The sequence below is a fragment of the Nicotiana tabacum genome, chromosome 14, assembly GCF_000715075.1.
Source record: "Nicotiana tabacum cultivar K326 chromosome 14, ASM71507v2, whole genome shotgun sequence".
NCBI lineage: Eukaryota > Viridiplantae > Streptophyta > Magnoliopsida > Solanales > Solanaceae > Nicotiana > Nicotiana tabacum.
Window position 1 is genome coordinate 88,018,489 of NC_134093.1, and position 17,500 is coordinate 88,035,988.

The following is a 17,500-nucleotide window of genomic DNA, read 5'->3' on the forward strand; positions in this document are numbered from 1 at the left end:
ACTTCAAACAAAGCAACTGTAAGTGTGATTTGCTACCGAACTTTGTGTTCGCTGAAACACTGGGGTTTGAAGTACCGCTACACCAGTGTGTGATTCGTTCTATCCTGGGAGAAAATAATCCATAACCTTGGGTACTAGGAGGGGATTAAATTCCTTAAAAAAATACTGTGAATTCAGTGGGCTCGAATTAATTACTGTTTCATTATGATAACTTATATTTTTCAGAATTATTATTTACAAATACAGCAATATTGGTGGGACTAACAAGCTTAAAGAATTTAATTATTTATTTCTGTATTTGTGTTATTCTTATTATTCTGCAAACTAAAACCTTTGTGGTTTTTTGTACTCCCGTTTTGGAGAGTGGCGTTTTGTTGGAGATTAAAATCTACGTGATTTTTACTCTAGTTTGAAAACGTTTATTAAACGTTTGTTTGTGTCATTCTTTTACAGAAAAAATGACGACTAAAAGCGAAAATCAAGCTGTTCCGACGGTGACTGCCAACGCATCGACAAGCCGAACACTGGCGTTGGCACCGGCAGAAAAATCCGAAAAATTTTTCGGGATTGATGTCAAGCACTGGCAGCAGAAGATGTTCTTCTACTTAACTACGTTATGTCTACAGAAGTTCATCAAGAAAGATGTTCCTGATCTGCCAGATAAAACTCCAGAGAATGAACGCTTTATCGTGATTGAAGTGTGGAAGCATTCTGATTTTTTATGCAAGAATTATATTCTTAGCGGACTGGATGATAATCTGTATAATGTATACAGTGGCATGGAGACGTCAAAAGAATTGTGGAATGCGCTTGAAAAGAAATATAAAACTGAAGATGTCGGGATGAAGAAATTCGTTGCCGCAAAATTTTTGGACTACAAAATGGTAGATAGCAAGTCTGTTATTACCCAAGTCCAGGAATTGCAAGTGGTTATTCATGATCTACTTGCTGTAGGTCTTGTCATCAATGAAGCATTCAAAGTAGCAGCAATGATTGAGAAGTTGCCCCCGTTGTGGAAGGACTTCAAAAATTATTTGAAACACAAACGAAAGGAAATGTCCCTTAAAGATCTCATTGTTCGGTTGAGAATTGAAGAGGACAATAAAGCTGCTGAAAGGAGAGGCCATAGAAATTCAACAATAATGGAAGCAAATATTGTTGAAGATAACAAAAAGAGGAAGAAGGCTTCTGTTCCGAAATACAATCCAAGCAAGAAGCGGTTCAGTGGAAACTACTACAACTGTGAGAAAATCGGACACAAATCTACGGAGTGTCGTGCTCCGAAGAAAGACAAGAAAAGGGGTCAAGCAAACATGGTAGTAAAGCATGCTTATGTTGATAATTTGTGTGCCATGCTTTCTGAATGTAACTTGGTGGAAAATCCTAAACAGTGGTGGTTTGATTCTGGAGCCACTCGCCATGTTTGTGCAGTTAGAGAAGCTTTTACTACTTATGCTCCTGCTGGACCCGGAGAGACAATTTATATGGGAAATGCTTCAACAGCAAAAGTTGAAGGATATGGGAAGATATTTCTGAAAATGACTTCTGGCAAGGTCATGACTTTGAACAATGTCCTTCATGTTCCCGAAATGAGAAAGAATTTAGTTTCTACTGGACTTCTTGTTAAGTACGGTTTTAAGTGCATTTTTGTGTCCGACAAGGTTGTCGTAAGTAAGAATAAAATATTTGTAGGAAAAGGTTACCTCACCGAGGGCCTTTTCAATCTGAATGTAATGGTTGTGGAAAACAATAATAATATTTCAGCTTCTTCTTACTTATTGAGTCAAATGATTTATGGCATGTATGTTTGGGTCATGTCAATTATAAACCCTTGCTGAAAATGATTAACTTGGAAGTACTGCCTAAGTTTGAATGCGAAAAATCAAAATGTCAAACATGTGTGGAATCTAAGTATGTTAAACATCCTTATAAGTCAGTTCAAAGGAATTCAAATCCTTTAGACTTAATTCACACAGATATTTGTGACATGAAGTCAATACCATCTCGTGGTGGAAAGAAGTATTTCATAACTTTTATTGACGATGGTACTCGATATTACTATGTTTACTTACTGAATAGTAAAGATGAAGCAATAGACGCATTCAGGCAATACAAAAATGAAGTTGAAACGCAACTTAACAAGAAAGTAAAAATGATAAGAAGTGATAGGGGTGGTGAATATGAATCTCCTTTTGAAGAAATATGTTTAGAATATGGAATTATTCATCAAACAACAGCCCCTTACACGCCCCAATCTAATGGGATTGCGGAAAGAAAGAATCGCACATTAAAGGAGATGATGAACGCGTTGTTGATAAGTTCTGGTTTGCCACAGAACTTGTGGGGGGAAGCCATTCTTACGGCTAATCGAATATTAAATCGAGTGCCCCATAGCAAAACACAATCCATTCCATATGAAAAATGGAAAGGAAGGAAGCCCAACTTGAATTATTTTAAAGTGTGGGGGTGTTTGGCAAAAGTGCAAGTTCCTAAACCCAAAAGGGTAAAGATAGGACCGAAAATCGTTGATTGTGTTTTCATAGGATATGCGACAAATAGTAAAGCATATCGATTTCTGGTTCATAAATCAGAAAATCCCGACATTCATAATAATACGGTTATAGAATCAGATAATACTGAGTTCTTTGAAAATATATATCCGTATAAAAAGGAATGTGAGTCGTTTGGTGAAGGATCTAAACGACCTCGGGAAGAAACAAAAGAAAGTACATGTAATCAGGAGGATCCAAGACGTAGTAAACGTCAAAGAACGTCTACTTCATTTGGACCAGATTTTGTGACTTTCTTATTGGAGAATGAGCCTCAAACATTTAAAGAAGCTATGACTTCTTCGGAATCATTGTTTTGGAAAGAGGCAGTCAATAGTGAAATAGAATCCATATTGAACAACCATACATGGGAATTGGTTGATCTTCCTCCTGGAAATAAACCTTTGGGTTCTAAATGGATTTTTAAGAGAAAAATAAAAAACGATGGCACTATTGATAAATTCAAGGCAAGACTCATAGTCAAAGGGTATAGACAACGAGAAGGTCTAGACTACTTTGATACATACTCTCCAGTTACAAGAATTACGTCCATACGGATGTTAGTAGCATTAGCTGCAGTGTATGGTCTTGAAATTCATCAAATGAATGTTAAGACGGCCTTCTAAAATAGAGAGTTGGAGGAAAAAATTTACATGGAACAACCTGAAGGGTTTGTGATTCCAGGTAAAGAAAAGAAGGTATGTAGACTTGTTAAGTCTCTTTACGGACTAAAACAAGCACTCAAACAATGGCATGCGAAATTTGATCAAACAATGTTGTCAAATGGTTTTAAGATAAATGAATGTGATAAATGTGTGTACATTAAAAATGTTCCAAATCACATAGTCATTGTTTGCCTATATGTGGATGATATGCTGATAATGAGTAATGACATTGCCAACATAAATGCTACTAAGCGTATGCTCAATAGCAAGTTTGATATGAAAGACTTGGGAGTTGCTGATTTAATTCTGGGAATTAAGATCCATAAGACTCCTCAAGGTCTGGCATTGTCACAATCTCATTATATTAAGACAGTACTTGAAAAATTCAAGCACTTGGGCTTTAAAGTTACAAAGACTCCAATTGATGTGAATCTTGCATTAGCAAAGAATAAAGGCCAAAGCATATCACAATAGGATTATACTCGTGTGTTGGGATGCTTAATGTATATCATGAATTGTACACGACCAGATATAGCTTGTGCTATAAGTAAACTGAGTCGATATACGAGCAATCCAGGCCAATCTCATTGGATGGCAATGAAACGAGTTTTGGGATATTTAGAACATACCCAGAACTTTGACTTGCACTACAGTAAATTCTCTGCGGTGATTGAGGGATACTGTGATGCAAATTGGATCACCAGTTCAACTGATTCTAAGTCCACGAGTGGATATGTATTTACTATTGGTGGAGGAGCGGTATCTTGAAAGTCGTCCAAACAAACATGTATTGCCCGCTCTACAATGGAGGTTGAATTCATAGCCTTAGATAAAGCCGGTGAAGAAGCTGAATGGCTCCGGAATTTCTTGGAAGACATTCCATTTTGGCCCAAACCGTTGGACCAATATGCATACATTGTGATAGTTAAGCGGCAATTGGAAGGGCTGGGAGCGTTATGTATAACGGTAAATCTCGTCATATACGACGAAGACATAAAACCGTTAGGCAATTACTCTCTAGAGGAATTATCACGATTGACTATGTAAAGTCAAGTGATAATGTGTCGGATCCACTTACAAAAGGCCTAACTAGAGAGGTAGTTGAGAAATCATCAAGGGGAATGGGGCTATGGCCGAGAACAAGTCATTGTGGCGGTAACTCTACCTAGAAGACTGGAGATCCCAAGATCTAGGTTCAAGGAGATCAAACAAAGTCATTAATGACGGTTCAACATTATCAAATAAAATTTTAGTCCGTTCTCGTGATGAGACAATGTTCAGTACCAAGGATAAAGCATTAAGGCTTTTTAATGATTTCTAAATTTGTTACGGGGTATATCAAATAGTGTATCTACAGGATGACACGTTTAGGAATCACTTATGTAAGTGTGAAGTGTTAGCCGCTTCAAGGAGAACTTTGTAAGGCCAGTTCTCTACGTACTTATGAAACCAGGCGGTGTTCATGGCTGAAACGAACACAACAATGAGAACCAAAAACGGTTAAGGGTTGATTGTGTGACTTATGGTTGTCTAGGTATACACCAAAGATCGACGGTTCAAAGATATCAAATCTACCGATTGACCGAGTATATCCGACATAAGTTCACTACGGAAAGTTCAAAGGGAAACCTACTTATCCAGATGAGATTAATCCTTGCTTGCGAATCACACAGTTTTTCCATGCATACTTCCGTGATATAGCCATTCCCCATTCATGTGGGAGATTGTTGAGGTTTTTGTTATTTAAGATGAAATAGTCTTAAAATGAGGGTGAATGGGAAATGGAGGGAAAATGAAATTTTTGAGTAAAATTTTTAAGTTTTCCCCTCTTGACAATGAGACATTGTCCCATATTGGAAGAGGAAAAGATTTTTAGTGGGTATATATATAATTGCTCTTCTTGTAGCTCTTAAAGAGTTAAGAAAAAAGTAAGCCTCGCGCCGTCGTCGTCGTCGCTCGCTCGGCTCGGCTTCGGCTTCGTCTTCGGCTTCGGATTTGATCGATTGATTGATTAATTTTTTGGACCAAATTTATTTGTTAATAGTAAATATTAACGTAAGATTATCCGCATTTGTAACGGATATGTTCCAATCCGTGTATTGACCACCAGATGCAATAGCAGCCGCCTAATGCTCTTCCCATCATGGTCAAGTGCTTGCTCCACAAACAAGCTAGTGCATGCTCCACCATGGAGGGTGGAGGGTCGTTCATCTTCAAAGCTGACTGCTATAAATATGTGCAGCAGCTGTTGAAGAAAAAAAATACACCAAACTGAAAACGCTCAACTTTGGCTATATATTGCACTCCTTTCTCTCAGCATTTCCATACGATTTTCTGAGTTTCTACTCCTTTGTTCTGCATTGTTTTAACTTCAAACAAAGCAACTGTAAGTGTGATTTGCTACCGAACTTTGTGTTCGCTGAAACATTGGGGTTTGAAGTACCGCTACACCAGTGTGTGATTCGTTCTATCCTAGGAGGAAATAATCCATAACCTTGGGTACTAGGAGGGGATTAAATTCCTTAAGAAAACACTGTAAATTCAGTGGGCTCGAATTAATTACTGTTTCATTACGATAACTTATATTTTTCAGGATTATTATTTACAAATACAGCAATATTGGCGGGACTAACATTTGCCAACTAAAACTCAAGTTTATTTTGACAAAATCTATGGCCAAACGGGTCCTAAACGTAGAAAAAAAGAAACAGAATCCTAAATGTTTAAACTTTAAATCTTTAACTCTGGATGGGAGATGAATGCGAGTAAAAAGGTTTAACCAGCACTACATCAAATCATATTGAAGTTAATATATTTTTGTTGAGTGACAAAAAGTAAGAAAGCCTGATAATAATTTATGCGATAAACACGTTATGTTTAATAACAACAAACCCAATTTAAGCCCGCAAGCGGGATCCGAGAAAGAAACACGTTATTTATTTGAATAAATATAAACACCGGTGATAAATAAGTTTTTCTTCTCCCGCGAAATGTGAAAGTTTGAGTATGAATAACGCATGACCATACATCATAAATGACCCGCAATTAACACATTGTGTAATTATCACTTTTGACTAACATTTTTGTCGACATTACTTGGTCGGCCCCTGCTTTGAGATTAAGAAATAGTGGGAAGAATTAATGTGTTTATTTTAGACACATGGTGCTCTTAAAGCCGCTATTGTTGTTGGCGAGTCATCTAGGCTCATTAGAAAACACGCCTTTGTGGTCCAAGCCATTTAAAGCAGTAATGGTCCTATACATTACTACTTTAAATGCCTTTTATTTTGGCACCACTTTTCTTTCAATTGTTTCAATTTATATGATGACTATTTGGTAAGTGAAACAGCTTTTTTATTGATTTTTTTTATATGCCTTAAATTATTAATTATCGTGACTTATAATACGTTTATGTAGTTTTTAAAATATACAAATTTTATTTTTAAATTTTTTTAATATTCTATTCCCGAAATCACACGAAAAATTAGATAGTTTAACTCTGAATCGTCTCATCCAGTGGCGGAGGTAGGATTTCCGCTAATGGGGTTCAAAAAAGAAAGAAAGTGAAAAAATGAAAAGAAATTGTGGCTAGTAGGAATTGAACCAATGACCTCACAAAGATTTTGAACCCCCTTGACCAACTATGATTTTGGATTGTGTCAAGGAGATTCAAAACATAATATATAGAGGTAGAAAACAGATTTTGCCTTATATATACAGTGTAATTTCTCGGCGAAGCGGGTTCGAAAACTCCCTTCTACCCCTAAATCCGCCCATAATCTCACCTAAAATGGAGTAGAAGGAGTATAATAAAGAATGGAAAGCTCAGCGAAAACATGAAGGGCGAAAGAAAGATTTATCAATCGCCTAAAAATCGTCATTACAGAGCCTAGTGTGAGCACCTAATTTTTTACCGTGCTTGAATATTTCTTGCTCACATCTTCCCAAGCGTGTCCCCGCTCTTTGTCCCTCACACGTGTCCCCACTCCACTTTTTCTTGTCCCCCACGCTTGTCCCGCATGCTTGTCCCCCATACTTTGTCCCTCACTCACAAAACCAACCCCTATTTTTTGCTCAAAAGAGGAAGCAAAAACAGCTCTCAAACCGACCAGAAAATCAGCAGCAAACCCAACAACAAAAACACACCAAAACCCATCCAAAACAGCCACAAATGCAGCTGAAAAAGCCACCCACCTCCAGCTCGTTTTCAGCCATAAAAAGCTGAAATTTCAGCTCGAAAATCGCAGCAAAAACTGCTGCTAAAAACAGCCACAAAAAAGAAACTTCAAAACCAGTCCACAACCACCCAAAAGCACTCAAAAAACGAACCTGAAATCACTCTTAAAATATAGCAAAATCAGCACCTAAAACAGGACAAAAATAGTCCCAAAACAACTCCATAAACTTCAGCGAAAATCAGTCCCAAAATCCAGCTGAAAGCGGACCATTAACCACCTTGAAAAGCCACCTAAGACTCACCCAAAATCCAGCTCAAAACAGCCATTAAAGCACCCCCGAACAGCCCCACTTTGAATGTAAACAGGGGGGGTCGAAGTGGAGTTTGCGGTCGCCGTTGAGGTTTCGAGTTGCCGATTCCGTCCGTCTCCGCCGGCGAAAGCACCGGTCAAGAATCGTCGAGTTGTTTAACCTCTTGTAATTCCAATTTTGTTGATTTATACCAAAGGTCCGTTCTTTCTATTCTTTTACTACTTTGTTCTAATAATTATCATGTTGCCTTACTTTGTTGTTTGGGTTAGTGTTCAATCCATCTCCAATTTTGTTCTTTTGTTCTATTTTACTACTTTGAGTTATTGCCTTCTTGTTTTTTTCTTTTCATGTATATGTTTTGTTTAGTGAATACACGAGACTATACTACTGTTTCCTTTGATTTTCTTTATTGAAATGCTGATTGGTTTATTAGCTTTGATTTCTTATGCAAGGACGTTTTTGTTCTAATGCAAATATCTGGGAAGCAAGAAAGTTGCTAGGAATACGTTTAAGGTTCGGGCTTTTTATATTGATTATGGGTTTAACCTTGAAGGGAAAGAAATTTTGGGCCTATAAGCTGAAATTATACCAAGCCCATTTCCATATGTCATGTTGTTGATCCATTTTTAGAGTTATCCCATTTGCATGGCAATCTAGAAGCTAGCCTCCATTTTTTTTTGTCATTAATCTACTTGATGCTCTCAAATTAGTTTAGGAAAAATCATTCATGAATATTCGTAGGATGCTTTAGGCGCGATTAATTTATTGCCGTGATTGTGTAAAACGTTCGCATGATATGGTTTTGGCACAATAAACAAAACGGATTCATACATATGATTCGTTTCAAAGATAATTCCATATTTTAAAAGTCGATAGATAAAACATAGAAACCAATAAATCACAGTTTATCCAAAATTAATTCAAGCCAAGTTGTAGTCAATAAAGTGACCGTGCTAGAACCACGGGACTCGGGGAATGCCTTACACCTTCTCCCCGGTCAACAGAATTCCTTACCCGGACTTTGTTTTGTAGATCAATAATAAAAGAGTCAAATCTTCCTTTGACTAGGGATTCAAACAAAAGGTGACTTGGAACACTCAAAAAATCAATTCCAAGTGGCGACTCTGTAAATAAAATAATCTCTATTCAAGTTTGTCACTTTAATTGGAGAAACTCTTTAACCCACCATTCATAATTCATAACACATTTATCTTTTGGGGGTAGAAAAGGGGTGTGACAGCTCCGGCGACTCTGGTGGGGACGCCCCAAGAATTCGAGCTTGTACATTGACTTTTTTGGCTTTATTAATTTTTATATATATTGTGATTTATTTGGGCCTAATGTGCTACTTGTCCACTTTTTACCGCTTTAATATTGTTGAACTGTACATATAAATTGTATCCACTCTCGCATCCCACTGAGTCTTCTAATAATTAGTTACGTTGTGTTTGCCTACCCGCATCACAAAATTTCTGTCTTGAGATAAAGCCAGTTAGCCTACCAGCTTCTGGTGAAGGATTTAGTCACACATATTTAGGCGGGAGAGCCGTTAGCTAGCCATTGTTGTTCTACTACTGGTAATGTTTGACGCTCCTCGGCTCAGGTTGTCCGCCCGGGTAAGCCAGGTCTAGATACCATCTCCTTTAGTATTTACAAACATAGAAGAACAAGCCACAAGCAATGAATATCCCTAGTAGGCTACGCTTTATTTGCATCATGTGCATTTGATTTAGCAGCGCTCGACTCATGGGCCGAGCTCTGTTTTAGGACATGTACCTTGTTGAGACCATTATGTCATGTTATGGGCTACTTGTTACATTATTTGGGAGGCTTTCTTGTCGACCGACTTTAGCATATATGGGTTGAACGAAGAGAGAAAATATGATGTGGTTTAGTGCATATGGTTTTTAAAGATTAGTTTTCATATAAAAAAAAAGAACATAGTCAATTTCGACCGAACTACGCGGGTCTGATTCTCACCGGATGTGAGATACGTAGGCAAACCTCATCGGTTTCGCCCCCCAATTTTTAATTTCTACTTTAGAAGTTTATCTTTCACCAATTCCAAAAAAAAAAAAAAAAAAATTTAAAAAAAATATTTTCTTTACTAGAAAATTTTGTCGGATTAATTGTATATAAAAAGCGTTAGTTTACCTATTTTATTTCTGATCCACCGAACTACACGTGTCTGATTCTCACTGAAAAAAATAAATATTTTCTTTCTTTTTAGAAGTCTTTCATTAAAAAAAAAATCAAAATCAAAATCCAAAAATATGTTTTTTCCTTCTTTAGAAGTCTTTCTCCCAAAAAATACAAAAAAAAAAATCAAAATCCAAAAAATATATATTTTCTTTCTCCTTTAAGAATTCTTCTTTTCAAACATTCCAAAAGAAAAAAAGAGCTAGCTTATGTACTTTGTTCCCGGTATTTCTTAACTATGTAATGATCTGATTCATGCGGCATCATGATATGTAGGCAATCCCCATCGGATTCGATCATAGCCATAAGCAAATTGAGTAAAAAACAAAATCGAAAAAAAATTGAGTGAAAAAGAAAGAAAAGAGTGACAAAAAATAACAGAGAAAAACAAAAAGCGAAAAACAACAAAAAGAGAAGAAAAAAAATCAAAATATGAAAAAAAAAAGAAAAAAAGGGAAAAAGAAGAAGAGAGAGAGCCTCCCGAGATGGATTACCCCTGTTGGTGAATCATACTCGATCTTATTCCAAAAGCTAGTCAGGCTAGGTCTACTGTGGCCAGTAGCCCCGAACCGGTCAAACCTTGAGTCCCATTCGCACCAGGCTAATGCTAGATGTGAATACCACTCTGGAGCAGTGAGACATGATACAGAAGACTGTTAGACTCTTAAGAGAGCAGTGAAAGACCTCATCAAGGTCAAGGAAATAGTGCTTAGGGATGAAGAGACCCCTAATATGATGAACAATTCTCTGCCTACTCACACAAATGGCTCAGTAATCGGAATGATCTGTGAAGATGAGGAATTTGATCTGGCACTGAAAGCCATTGCAGCCATTGCCGAGACAGAAGAGAAACCTAAAAACGGGCGCCAAACCTGAAAAGTTCTCTGTCATATGGGAGTCTCCGTAGCCGGTCTTGCTATCTTTTCTGCGTACGAATTATTTCAGGATCTAATCCGAATATTTTACTTCACTGCTTTGCTTTTTGATGTAAACCCTTGTATCTTAAAAACTTTTAAAAAAAAATCAAATGAAAATAATATTTCATTGTCGGGGAATGTTTCTTTTTTTAATCTTGTCACTTTTCTTATTCTCTTTTTAGTTCTGTTAATGCAGATTTTAATGACATGACATGCTTGTGGACTTCATGCCCATATCCTAAAACGTTGTCAGACACCGAAATAATAGATCAAGAAATAAAATATTTTGAAGATAAGGCTTGTAAGAAAATAAATAGAAAATTGGAACGAAGTTGAGATTCCCTCTCTTCAGAACATTGTTGAAGCCGGGATTGAGGATAAAGATTGGGTCAAGAACCGATTGAAATAATTGACACTGATGGATGAAAAATGATTGGCCGCAATTTACCACAGGCAGTTGTGCCAAAAAAAATGGTCCGTGTCTACAACAAGAAAGTGCGGCCCAATAAATTTAAAATAGGACAACTCATTCTGAGACGTATCCTCCCAACTCATGAAGAAGCTAAAGGAAAATTGGCTCCAAATTGGAAAGGTACATACATTGTAATGAGAGTACTGCAAAATAGAGTGTTGTACCTGGGAAGCAACGAAAAAAGTGTACCTGAAACAACCGTCAACGCGGATGCAGTCAAAAGGTACTATGTTTGACCCTCTATATAGCATTAATGTTCTCTGATTGGGGTGATGAAGGCTTTCATTCTCGCTATTCAAACACCATCAACCCTTTGCTAACCCTTTTGAGCCGGTTACCTTTCTTTGATTACCCTCTTTGGAACCTGAAGATGTTATTTAAAAAAAAGAAGAATAAGAAAAACAAATAAAAAAAGAAAAAAAAGAAGAAGAAAAAAAAAATCAAACAAGTTCATGTTAATAGAACTACGTTCGACTTGATTTCGAAAGGATACGTAGGCAGCCTCTCTCTGGGGTTCAGTCACACCAAAATAAAAATCTACATTCCCCCAAAAGTTGAAACTGGGGCAGGTGTTATAATGGTTCGGCGATGGTTTCGCCTGAGAGGTTCCAAAGTTGTAATTCAATCCAAATCCTTTTTACCCAAATCCTTTTCAAGTCCTTCCGATCAATCAATGAGAATATTCAAGAATTGGAGGATACAATCACTTGGATCTAATACCACCAAAATGAGAGAAATAAAATGAGAGAGTCTTATTGGTGAAAACCCTCACGGGCACCATAGGGCGATGACGAGCAAAGAAAATGAAAATGAGAGAGTCTTGTTAGTGAAAACCCGCAAAGGGCACTATAAGGCGATGGTGAGAAGAGAATTGAGAGAGTTTAGCTGGTGAAAACCCGCAAAGGGCACTACGGATCGAAAAGAGGATCTTCACAGCCATTGGTATTGATAATCCTGGGCAAGGTTTCTAGGTTTCGAGGCAAAAGTTGTAATGAATTTCTAAGAGTCGGACGGTTTACACAAATCAGACATCAAGTCCAAAAGACATGTCATGTTCATTGAAGTCCGCATATACTCCAGATAAGTCATTCTTTCCCTCCCCGAAAGGGATACCTCTTGTCTAAATTCATTGCCCATTCCATTGTTTGTTTTTCTTCGAATCCATTTTGGTCTAACTCTGTTCCAAAACTAAGGCAAAGAAGGGATAGCAAGACTGATTTACAGGGCCTTCGTTTGATACAAGCTAATATGCAAAAAAGGCACCCAGACTCGGCAGCAACATCAAGTCGACCCCGACTGGCCATGGCGGCTGATGCTTAGAAATCAAAAACTCTTGTAAAGAGGAAATCAAATTGAAAGTGCCTACAAGGCAAAATGAAGTTGAATAGGTGAAGTCCCAAGTGGCTAACCGTTTTGGCAAAGTTTGAAAAGCTAAAGGTTCCCCAATTCTCAGAAATTGAAAATTTCAGAGGAAAGAAGTCGAAAGTGAAATTCCACAAAGGCAAAACAAAGTTGAAAAGGTTAAGTCCCACACGACCAACCGTCATGTAAAAGTTTGAAAAGTCAAAGGCTCTCTGGGGCCAGACATGCTAGTGGTATTCAGGAAACATCTAGTGGCAGGTTGAAATCATCATCAAAAGAATATGGGCACAAAGCCAAGCTTCCAAAGACATCAGGGCCACAAACTGACCACTATTTTCAAAACTCACAATTTTTCTTTGTTTGCAGCATGAACAAAATAGTGAAGAATGGTGATTTCTAAAGGTCGAATGTCGCCAAAGGTAAGTTTCCTCAAAATCTCCACTTTCCTTTATTTTTAGCATGCATAACTATTGTTCATACCTCTCATTTTCATAGCTTAACCCAGGTAGAACCTTTTCGCCTAGGGGGATTCAGCTCATAGTTCCGGGTAGAAGTACTTTTCGCCTAGGCTGTTTTATGTTGTTTAACCCATGTAGAACATTTTCGCCTAGGGGGATCCAGCTAATATTTTCGGGTAGAAGTACTTTTCGCGCAGGTTGTTTTACGTAGCTTAACCCAGATAGAACTTTCTCGCCTAGGAGGATCCAGCTCATATTTTCGGGTAGAAGTACTATTCGCCCAGGATTGGTTTTTGTAGCTTAACCTAGGTAGAACCTTTTCGCCTATGGGGATGCAGCTCATAGTTTCCGGGTAGAAATACTATTCGCTCAGGATTGGTTTTTGTAGCTTAACCCAGGTAGAACCTTTTCGCCTAGGTGGATCCAACTCATAGTTCCGGGTAGAAGTACTTTTCGCCTTGGCTGTTTTAGGTAGCTTAACCCAGGTAGAACATTTTCACCTAGGGGGATCCAGCTCATATTTCCGGGTAGAAGTACTATTCGCCCAGGATTGGTTTTTGTAGCTTAACCTAGGTAGAACCTTTTCGCCTATGGGGATCCAGCTCATAGTTTCCGGGTAGAAATACTATTTGACCATGATTGGTTTTTGTAGCTTAACCCAGGTAGAACCTTTTTGCCTAGGGGGATCCAGCTCATAGTTCCGGGTAGAAGTACTTTTCGCCTAGGCTGTTTTAGGTAGCTTAACCCAGGTAGAACATTTTCACCTAGGGGGATCCAGCTCATATTTCCGGGTAGAAATACTATTCGCTCAGGATTGGTTTTTGTAGCTTAACCCAGGTAGAACCTTTTCGCCTAGGGGGATCCAGCTAATATTTTCGGGTAGAAGTACTTTTCGCCCAGGTTGTTTTACGTAGCTTAACCCAGATAGAACTTTTTCGCCTAGGGGGATCCAGCACATAGTTCCGGGTAGAAGTACTATTCGCCCAGGATTGGTTTTTGTAGCTTAACCTAGGTAGAACCTTTTCGCCTATGGGGATGCAGCTCATAGTTTCCGGGTAGAAATACTATTCGCTTAGGATTGGTTTTTGTAGCTTAACCCAGGTAGAACCTTTTTGCCTAGGTAGATCCAGCTCATAGTTCCGGGTAGAAGTACTTTTCGCCTTGGCTGTTTTAGGTAGCTTAACCCAGGTAGAACATTTTCACCTAGGGGGATCCAGCTCATATTTCCGGGTAGAAGTACTATTCGCCCAGGATTGGTTTTTGTAGCTTAACCTAGGTAGAACCTTTTCGCCTATGTGGATCCAGCTCATAGTTTTCGGGTAGAAATACTATTTGCCCATGATTGGTTTTTGTAGCTTAACCCAGGTAGAACCTTTTTGCCTAGGGGGATCCAGCTCATAGTTCCGGGTAGAAGTACTTTTCGCCTAGGCTGTTTTAGGTAGCTTAACCAAGGTAGAACATTTTCACCTAGGGGGATCCAGCTCATATTTTCGGGTAGAAATACTATTCGCTCAGGATTGGTTTTTGTAGCTTAACCCAGGTAGAACCTTTTCGCCTAGGGGGATCCAACTCATAGTTCCGGGTAGAAGTACTTTTCGCCTTGGCTGTTTTAGGTAGCTTAACCTAGGTACAACATTTTCACCTAGGGGGATCCAGCTCATATTTCCGGGTAGAAGTACTATTCGCCCAGGATTGGTTTTTGTAGCTTAACCTAGGTAGAACCTTTTCGCCTATGGGGATCCAGCTCATAGTTTTCGGGTAGAAATACTATTCGCCCATGATTGGTTTTTGTAGCTTAACCCAGATAGAACCTTTTTGCCTAGGGAGATCCAGCTCATAGTTCCGGGTAGAAGAACTTTTCGCCTAGGCTGTTTTAGGTAGCTTAACCCAGGTATAACCTTTTTGCCTAGGGGGATCCAGCTCATAGTTCCGGCTAGAAGTACTATTCGCCCAGGATTGGTTTTTGTAGCTTAACCTAGGTAGAACCTTTTCGCCTATGGGGATCCACCTCATAGTTTTCGGGTAGAAATACTATTCGTCCAGGATTGGTTTTTGTAGCTTAACCCAGGTAGAACCTTTTCGCCTAGGGGGATCCAACTCATAGTTCCGGGTAGAAGTACTTTTCGCCTAGGCTGTTTTAGGTAGCTTAACCCAGGTAGAACATTTTCGCCTAGGGGGATCCAACTCATATTTCCGGGTAGAAGTACTATTCGCCCAAGATTGGTTTTTGTAGCTTAACCTAGGTAGAACCTTTTCGCCTATGAGGATCCAGCTCATAGTTTCCGTGTAGAAATACTATTCGCCCAGGATTGGTTTTTGTAGCTTAACCCAGGTAGAAACTTTTCGCCTAGGGGGATCCACCTCACAGTTCCGGGTAGAAGTACCTTTCGCCCAGGCTGTTTTAGGTAGCTTAACCCAGGTAGAACATTTTCGCCTAGGGGGATCCAACTCATATTTCCGGGTAGAAGTACTATTCGCCCAGGATTGGTTTTTGTAGCTGAACCTAGGTAGAACCTTTTCGCCTATGGGGATCCAGCTCATAGTTTCCGGGTAGAAGTACTATTCACCCAGGATTGTTTTTCGTAGCTTAACCCAAGTAGAACCTTTTCGCCTAAGGGGATCCAGCTCATAGTTTCTGGGTAGAAATACTATTCGCCCAGGATTGGTTTTTGTAGCTTAACCCATGTAGAACCTTTTCACCTAGGGGGATCCAGCTCATAGTTCCGGGTAGAAGTACTTTTTTCCTAGGGTTACTTTTCGTAGCTTAACCCAGGTAGAACCTTTTCTCCTAGGGGGATCCAATTCATAGTTCCGGGTAGAAGTACTCTTCGCCCAGGTTATTTTACGTAGCTCAACCCAGGTTGAACATTTTCACTTAGGGGGATCCAGCTCATAGTTCCGGGTAGAAGTACTCTTCGCTCAGGTTGTTTTACTTAGCTTAACCCAGGTAGAACATTTTCACCTAGGGGGATCCAGCTCATAGTTCCGGGTAGAAGTACTCTTCGCTCAGGTTGTTTTACGTAGCTTAACCCAGGTAGAACCTTTTTCGCCTAGGGGAATCCAGCTCATAGTTCCGGGTAGAAGTACTCTTCGCTCATGTTGTTTTACATTAGTTTAACTCGGGTAGAAACTTTTTGTCTAGGGGGATACAACTCATATTCCGAGTAGAAGTACTATTCGCCCAGGTTTTCTTTTCATAGTTTAACCCAGGTAGACCCTTTTCTCCCCGGGGATTCATCATTTTTTCAGTAATACAGGGCGCCAACCCCTAGTTACATTTCCTTTTCAGTAACACAGGGCGCAAACCCCTGGTTACGTTTCTTTTTCAGTAATACAGGGCGCCAACCCCTGGTTACATTTTCCTTTTCAGTAATACAGGGCGCCAACCCTTGGTTATATTTTCTTTTTAGTAATACAGGGCGCCAACCCCTGGTTACATTTGCTTTTCAGTAATACAGAGCGCCAATCCCTGGTTACATTTCCTTCTTAGTACTACAGGACACCAACCCCTGGTTATATTTCCTTTTTAGTAATACAGGGCACCAAACCCTGGTTACATTTTCTTTTCAGTATAGGGTACACCAATCCCCGATCTCCTTACCGATATAGGCTACACCAATCCCTAGCTGTGTTATCCAACATAGGATACTTCATTCCCCAGTTGATTTGAGCTTAAATGCATGGTACACCACTCTCTGATATCATTGCCAATATAGGGTATCCCATTACCTTGCCATATTTTCCCAACATAAGGTACACCAATACTTAGTTGAGATATTCTTTTGGGATCATGACCTTTTTAGGGTACACTATTCCTTTTTTTTTATTTCTTTCAATAAAGAAGTAGTTTAGAATTTTGTTACAATAACTCACGAAATTTTCCTAGTGAAAACTGGGGCAGAAAAATTTTGTTCGTTTGTTTGTTGTGATGTCTGAGCAGGTTTTACCTCGAGGCATATGGTTCGAGCTGAACAAAAGAAGAAGTCTCAATCCAGAATAAAGAAAAGAAAAGGAAAAGAAGTGAATCCAAATGCAGAAGCAGATGGAAAGGAATATCGACTGCTCAAGACACGGCTGAAGTTACGAGCTTCACATTTTCCGTTTTGCTCAAAAGAAGCCGTAGAAGAATGAACTAGCACCTACAGCTAGCAAGCATCAAGGTTCAGATCAGAGTTGGCATGAACAACCGGTCAAGTTTCAAGATCAAGCTTCAAAAGACTTATAACAGGAATCTTGTAACTCATAGTTGATAGGCTTGTTTAGTTTCTTTCAATTTTGATGTAATAGCAAGACCACAGACCGAAGCCTCGACGAAACCTCACTCGACTCTCCAACTGATCATTCCATCACTTTCCTTGAACTACACGCGTCCTGATTCCCTTATAACCGG